An 8,745-nucleotide genomic window follows, 5' to 3' on the forward strand; every position below is an offset into this window, starting at 1 on the left:
CCCCCTGGTCCTGCCCCACTGCCGAACATAGAATGAAAATGGTCAGTTACAAAAAGGACTTGTATCTATTTTTTCAACTAAATAGTCATAAGTAATAAATGACCCCCATTGACTGTGTGAATAAAAAGTAATGGTAAAAAGTTCAATAAAAGTGTCTAGCCATGCACTAAAATTATCATCCAGCACGAGCCACTGTGATAAATTTGGCAGATGTTTAGAATGCCTGTCTAAATTTACACTGTCTAGGTTTTAGACCGGATTAGTAAATCTGCTCCAAAGATAATACACTGCGTGCAGAATTATTAGGCAAATGAGTATTTTGACCACATCATCCTCTTTATGCATGTTGTCTTACTCCAAGCTGTATAGGCTCGAAAGCCTACTACCAATTAAGCATATTAGGTGATGTGCATCTCTGTAATGAGAAGGGGTGTGGTCTAATGACATCAACACCCTATATTAGGTGTGCATAATTATTAGGCAACTTCCTTTCCTTTGGCAAAATGGGTCAAAAGAAGGACTTGACAGGCTCAGAAAAGTCAAAAATAGTGAGATATCTTGCAGAGGGATGCAGCACTCTTAAAATTGCAAAGCTTCTGAAGCGTGATCATCGAACAATCAAGCGTTTCATTCAAAATAGTCAACAGGGTCGCAAGAAGCGTGTGGAAAAACCAAGGCGCAAAATAACTGCCCATGAACTGAGAAAAGTCAAGCGTGCAGCTGCCAAGATGCCACTTGCCACCAGTTTGGCCATATTTCAGAGCTGCAACATCACTGGAGTGCCCAAAAGCACAAGGTGTGCAATACTCAGAGACATGGCCAAGGTAAGAAAGGCTGAAAGACGACCACCACTGAACAAGACACACAAGCTGAAACGTCAAGACTGATTTTTCTAAGGTTTTATGGACTGATGAAATGAGAGTGAGTCTTGATGGGCCAGATGGATGGGCCCGTGGCTGGATTGGTAAAGGGCAGAGAGCTCCAGTCCGACTCAGACGCCAGCAAGGTGGAGGTGGAGTACTGGTTTGGGCTGGTATCATCAAAGATGAGCTTGTGGGGCCTTTTCGGGTTGAGGATGGAGTCAAGCTCAACTCCCAGTCCTACTGCCAGTTTCTGGAAGACACCTTCTTCAAGCAGTGGTACAGGAAGAAGTCTGAATCCTTCAAGAAAAACATGATTTTCATGCAGGACAATGCTCCATCACACGCGTCCAAGTACTCCACAGCGTGGCTGGCAAGAAAGGGTATAAAAGAAGAAAATCTAATGACATGGCCTCCTTGTTCACCTGATCTGAACCCCATTGAGAACCTGTGGTCTATCATTAAATGTGAGATTTACAAGGAGGGAAAACAGTACACCTCTCTGAACAGTGTCTGGGAGGCTGTGGTTGCTGCTGCACGCAATGTTGATGGTGAACAGATCAAAACACTGACAGAATCCATGGATGGCAGGCTTTTGAGTGTCCTTGCAAAGAAAGGTGGCTATATTGGTCACTGATTTGTTTTTGTTTTGTTTTTGAATGTCAGAAATGTATATTTGTGAATGTTGAGATGTTATATTGGTTTCACTGGTAAAAATAAATAATTGAAATGGGTATATGTTTGTTTTTTGTTAAGTTGCCTAATAATTATGCACAGTAATAGTCACCTGCACACACAGATATCCCCCTAAAATAGCTAAAACTAAAAACAAACTAAAAACTACTTCCAAAAATATTCAGCTTTGATATTAATGAGTTTTTTGGGTTCATTGAGAACATGGTTGTTGTTCAATAATAAAATTAATCCTCAAAAATACAACTTGCCTAATAATTCTGCGCTCCCTGTATGTATCAATATCAATGGTGTCAGTGTGACACACAGCTCAAGGAGCAATTCCCTAAAGAAAACTTTGAAACTTCCCCATACATCAAATATAGCCATTTCTAGTTTAAATAATTCTCGAGGATGGCTAGGTAATAAATATGGCCAGCATGAGAGTTCACAAGGGGTCATTATTCGGAATTGACACTCACCATGGAGGAATGGTAACACCTGCAGGCGCAGTGGTTACATGTCACTCAGCTTTCACATGAACGGCAACAAGGGTTGTTTTTCCATTTGTTTTATTTTCATCCAAGAAAAAAGACTTAAGACTTAATAACCTACACTGATACATTGTAACAAACCCTCTACAATCATACTTCACAGAGTCTCCATCGTCTGTTATCTATGGTGTTACATAGGACTGCAGGTAATATCTAATGTACTATCTGTACTCAGAAAGTTGTCAGCATGTGTTATTTCTGGTGTTACATAGGACTCCAGATAACATCTACTATGTTATCTCTACGCAGAGAGCTACAGTATGAGTGTGCATTTACACGACCGTATTTTTGGCTCCGCATCCGTTCCGCAATTTTGCGGAACGGGTGCAGACCCATTCATTTCAATGGGGCCACTGCAGATCCGTTCCGTGGCCCTGCAAAAAGATAGAGCATGTCCTATTCTTGTCCGTAATCGTGGACAAGAATAGGCATTTCTATCATAGGGCTGGCTACATTCACGCGGCCGGTATACGTGTTTTGCGGATACGCAATTTGTGGACCGCAAAACACATACGGTCGTATGAATGTAGCCTGGCTCTGTGTTATCTGTTGTATTACATAGGACTGCAGGTGACATCTACTACATTATTTGTACACTGAGAGTTATTATTGTGTTATCAGTGGTGTTACATAGGACTGCAAGTAAGATCTACTGCATTAGCTGTACAAAGAGAGCTACCACTGTGTTATCTCTGGTGTTACATAGGACTGTAGGTGACATCTACTACATGATCTGTACTCTGAGATTATCATTGTGTTATCTATGGTGTTACACAGGACTGCAGGTGACATCTACAACATTATCTGTACTCAGAGTTATCACTGTGTTATCTGTGGTGTTACACAGGACTGCAGGAGACTTCTACTACATTATCTGTGCTCAGAGTTATCATGGTGTTATCTGTGGTGTTACATAGGACTGCATGTCCTGTGTAAGGTCCTCTCATTTGTAGTAATCTTCATTGAGCCTTGGCCTGAATCAGGGGAGGTCACACACTGGAGAGGAGACATTCCACAGCATAGATTGGGGCTCAGCCCAGCATGATGACCATTAGCAGCAGAATTACAATCAAGAACCAACTGAAGTAAAGAGCAATCGTTAAATCCATGCTGATAAACTGTAATTAATAAAAATCGAACATCACCTGGCGAGCGCAGAGAGCGCCCGGCTAATCTCGTCCTCTAATTGATAGAGAATGTCAATATGGTATGGCTAGGGCAGAATTATAGACTTGCTGTGTGTTATGATAGTGCTGTGCGGGGGCGTAATGACTGAAAGGTGATGCCATTGTATATGACATGGTCAATACGCCTGACAGATCTACTGGACTAGCTCGGATATAGTTTAGCTTAAATTATTGCGATAAATCTCAGTCAGTTGCTGAGTATGGCGATAATGCAGCCAATGTGACCTGCAGTCCTATGTAACACCACAGATAATACAGTTATAACATAAAGCTAGGTTCACATTTGCGCTTGTGTTTCCGTTTTTCTGTTCTATTATAAGATAACCACCAGGGGAGCCCATTGGACCCCACTGACTATAATGGTGTCCATCATTTTCTGATATAATCTGCAATGGGGGTCCCTGGTGGAGCCTTAGATGCAAAAGGAAACCCAGCTTAAGGCTGCATGAACACAAATGTTGTTTGTTTCCGTGTCCGTAACATTTTTTTTTGCGGATAGGATGTGGATCCATTAATTTCAATGGGTCCGCCAAAAATGCGGACAGCACACCGTGTGCTTTCCGCATCAGTATATCCGTTCCGTAGCCCCGCAAAAAAAATAGAACATGTCCTATTCTTTTCTGTTTAGGCATTGTTACAATGGATCCGCAAAAAAAACAAAAAAAAAACGGATGGCATATGGATGTCATCCGTTTTTCTTTGCGGATCCGCAATTTGCGGACCGCAAAACACATACGGTGGTGTGCATGTAGCCTAATGCAGTTGATGTTAACTGGAGTCCTATGTAACACCACAGATAACACAGTGTTAATTCTCTGACTGCAGAGTTAGCTTTTACCTGCAGTCCTATGTAACACCACAGATAACACAGTGATAACAATCTGAGTACAGATAATGTAGTAGATGTCAGCCGCAGTCCTGAGTAACTTCACATATAACACACAGTGATAACTCTCTGAGTACAAATAGTCCTATGTAACAACACAGTGATAACGCTCTGATATATTTATCATGTCTCTCTAGAATCCTCTGTCTAGCATAGAGCTGGACAGAGGAGTCAGACTGTAGCAGACCTCCCAAGTGTCCCTCTTTTGGAGGGACAGTCCCTCTTTTTGACCCAAGCCCCTCTGTCCCCCATTGCTCCTTAAATGTCCCTCTTTTTGATCTGAGGTATAGATTTGCATTGTTACATTTACAATATTGATCCAGAAAGTGTTTGTCTGGTTTCTGTCTGTATATTAATCCCACTCTGTATATTATTATTTCTGTATGTAAATAATGAATAGTCCTCCTGCAATACCTGGCTGCTTTCCCGGCCAATGAATCAGTGTACAATAATAGTTTTGGTAAATATACGAGTATGGCTAATTTCACAATTCAGTTAATTGATCAGTTATTTCCATCAGTTATTGTGAGCCAAAACCCGTAGTGAAGCCTACTCAGAGGTAAGGTATAATGGAAAGATCTGCACCTGTTCTGTGTTTTTGGCTTACAATAACTGATAGAAACTGACCAAATAACTGAAGTGTGAACTCAGCCTAAGGCCTCATGCGCACGGCCGTTGCCCAGCTGTGCCTGTATTGCGGCCCTTAAAACAGCGGTTCTGCAATATGCGGGCACCGGCCATGTGCACCTCGCATCAGGGATCACTTGAATGGGTCCAAAATCCGGAAGATGCGGTGCGGAACAGAGGCACAGAACGGTTTCTCTCTGTGCCTCCACACCGCAAAAAAGTAGTGCATGCACTACTTTTTTACAGTGCAGACCATTGGATCCAGTGGGCTGTGAAAGACATATGCTGTCCCTAGCCAAACAGCTCCTCCAGGTGTCCACAGTGATGTGCACCTTGCCAGACAGCGAGAATTGCAAGGAGCGGCCTACGTTCTCTGCTACCTGATAGTACAAGGCAGGGATGGCTTTTTGGGGGAAATAATGGCAGCTAGGTATCTGCCAGTGAGGTTGAGCACATGCCATCAGATTTCTAAAGGCAGCAGAATCTACTAAGTGGTACTGAAGCAACTGCACCGCCAACAACTTGGCCAAGTGGGAATTAAAGCTTGTGCTGGCAGCGTAAAGTTGTTCCCACTATACACATTCTGTTATTGATTGCTGATAACAGAGCAGGATCGGAGGAGGAGTAATCTGAGCGGATGAAGCAGGATACTGATGATGACGATGATAAGAACACTGGGGGAGATTTATCAAACTGGTGTAGAATTGTCTTAGTTGCCCACAGCAACCAATCATATTACACATTTCATTTTTCACAGTTCCTTTGGAAAATGAAAGGTGGAATCTGATTGGTTGATATGGACAACTAGGCAACTTTTACTTTACACCAGTTTGATAAATCTCCCCCACTGTGTTGTATGTGGATGTGGCTTGACTGCCACAAAGGAGACCAGGAAAAGGACACTCTTGCTGCACTGGCTGGAGGACAGTTCTATTTTCCCACTGGATCTGGTGATGACACTTCATGTGCTTCATTAGAGCTGTGGTGCCTAGGTTTTTGTTTGATCTTGCACAAGGTGATGCTTTTCTCTTCTAGCACTGTGGAGAAAAACTGCCAGACGGGAGATACTCGCACAGTGTTACGGATCAGTGGCAGATGTGGAACCACTGTGCCAAGTGACCGGTTTGACTTTGGGCCAAACCCTAAAAGGCATTATTCTGATGCTCCCCTGGTCTTCATCCTTTAACCCCTATACAGGGATCTGGTCTTCACCGCAGGGGGGCAACCGGACCCCTACCTCCTGGGATGGTCCTGGTACACTTGGCAGCTGACATACAAGTAAACATATGCTAGTACAAAGCATAGGGTGTCCAGGCATATAGCAAAACACACATCAGGCAGACTAGCAGATCAGGAACATACCAAACAGGCAAGGCAGAACTGGCAGACATAAGACTTGGCTTCAAGAACATAAACAAGGCAGAAACAGACAGTCAAAAGACAAGGAAATTGAACAGGCTTTAACCAACCAACATGGGAGTCACAGGAGGCAGTTCACACACATCCGTTGATGACCGCAACCAGCATGCACACCAGCATACACAGAAAGAGGAAGTGTACTACCGTACCAACACACAGCCATAGACACATATCCACACAACTCCACAGCCAGTACGCAATAGCGCCAGCAGCCAGCCTAAACTGTAACACAGTGAACACACTGTGACACTCAGATCTAGTGGCAGCCGCAGAGCTTGGCTTAGGTCTAGCACGTTTTAAGCCTGTGCCCACAGTATCAGCGGCATCATCAGTTCCCGAGCTCACCATATTAGAAGCAGATCTGGCCCTGGCAGTTCCTTGAGAAGTACTGCCCATAAGTTACATCTGCTCTTTAATGCCCATGCGGCGGCCAACACCTTTCTCCTCTGCTGTCACTTCCTCCTCCATCCCAATCCAACTACCATGTCCTGTCCAACATACAATCATAGTACTCACTCTCCCCACCACTATTATCAAAATGTTATTTGTCATTGTAAGATCCTTGGCCCTGCTCCTGATTCCCTGCTCAGTATTTTCCCCTAGCACCACCACCACCACTATGGCTACAAGCACCACTATTACAACCACCAACACAGATATCCATGGTGTCTCTCACCTTCACATGAACAGTCTCTTCATGGCAGTCCACATGCTGGCTGTTCTCACACAAGTCATCAACAGAGAGACAATCTTCCATAGTACATAAGGTTCTGTTGCCTCCTCTTAGGAAAAAAGAAGGTTCCCCACCAGGAGGGGGCAGTGAAGACAGTGGGGATGCAACTGAAAGGCTTTTTTGCAAGGAGGAGGAACAGGAAGAATGCTCTGACCCCAGGTTTCAAGGCACAGTGTCTGACTTGGAGGTGACCTCAACATCATCTTGCTGTGGCTAAGAGGAGTAGTGAGCCATCCAGTCTAATAGCTCATCCTCTGTCCCCAATAAAAAAAATGGAACCAAGCGGAAGCCAGGGAGAACTGTGACCTACTGCTACTACTAATACTGACACGAACAAAGGATAAACTGAGACTAGACGGGTATAGTAGAAAAAATGTACATATACTTTATTAAACAATACATAAAAAATCCATATTTAATTGGGTGATATATCACATCAGATAAAAAGTGGACTACACCTGAGGGGACATAACATGATTACATTCAAAGAAGGGGGCAATGAGGTCAACACTCAGCTATACCTCAGCTAAGGTTCACAAGTAGCTAGAAAAAGTGCAAGTGCATATCTCGAAGCTTGTAACATATATATACATATATAGGACCTGTTTCACATACAGAGAGGTTCTCTACATATATCACAAATATCCACAATTTATGCTGATATATACACATGTATCTCCACCGCCAGTGCATTAAATTAGGACATACATGTGTATAACGCACAGACCCAGCCCCATGTGGGAAGAGGGATTAGTGTCTTAAACTCAGCAAAAAAGTGCATGTATGCATGTTATCATCTATTATAAAGATTAGAAACAGAGTCCCATAAGGATGCATGAACGTTCATGTGCATGTCCCCTCAAGGGCAGATGACAATAACTACTGGTGCCCCAAAAGTGGAGCCATGCAAGGACACGCACATACAAATATATGCACCCTAGAAATCAATCAACTAACGGCTGGACGGCTGGTGTAACTACTGCTGTTTGAACTACTACTCACATTTTGAATCTCGGCTGAGGCAAGGTTCTTTCGTTTGCCACTCTTACATTTACCAGTCTTTTTATTATGCGGCCTGTAAATGAAAAGTCATGGGTTTGCTACACAAAAATTATTAAACCATACAAATTGGAAATGTTTTTCTGTAATTTAAAGATAAAGGCACAATTAAATACACTGCGTGCAGAATTATTAGGCAAATGAGTATTTTGACCACATCATCCTCTTTATGCATGTTGTCTTACTCCAAGCTGTATAGGCTCGAAAGCCTACTACCAATTAAGCATATTAGGTGATGTGCATCTCTGTAATGAGAAGGGGTGTGGTCTAATGACATCAACACCCTATATTAGGTGTGCATAATTATTAGGCAACTTCCTTTCCTTTTGCAAAATGGGTCAAAAGAAGGACTTGACAGGCTCAGAAAAGTCAAAAATAGTGAGATATCTTGCAGAGGGATGCAGCACTCTTAAAATTGCAAAGCTTCTGAAGCGTGATCATCGAACAATCAAGCGTTTCATTCAAAATAGTCAACAGGGTCGCAAGAAGCGTGTGGAAAAACCAAGGCGCAAAATAACTGCCCATGAACTGAGAAAAGTCAAGCGTGCAGCTGCCAAGATGCCACTTGCCACCAGTTTGGCCATATTTCAGAGCTGCAACATCACTGGAGTGCCCAAAAGCACAAGGTGTGAAATACTCAGAGACATGGCCAAGGTAAGAAAGGCTGAAAGACGACCACCACTGAACAAGACACACAAGCTGAAACGTCAAGACTGATTTTTCTAAGGTTTTATGGACTGATGAAATG

General features: G+C 43.1%; 1 long non-coding RNA gene across 1 annotated transcript; it reads left to right on the forward strand.

Moving 5' to 3' along the window:
- The first annotated feature begins 2,623 nt into the window (after window positions 1-2,623).
- LOC121004759 lies at window positions 2,624-8,263 on the forward strand. Its single transcript, XR_005779824.1, has 3 exons — window positions 2,624-2,749; window positions 7,379-7,385; window positions 8,253-8,263. It is a non-coding gene; the product is annotated as an uncharacterized LOC121004759 (long non-coding RNA).
- The last annotated feature ends 482 nt before the right edge of the window (window positions 8,264-8,745 follow it).

Source organism: Bufo bufo, chromosome 6 (genome assembly GCF_905171765.1).
Source record: "Bufo bufo chromosome 6, aBufBuf1.1, whole genome shotgun sequence".
Taxonomy (NCBI): Eukaryota; Metazoa; Chordata; class Amphibia; order Anura; family Bufonidae; genus Bufo; species Bufo bufo.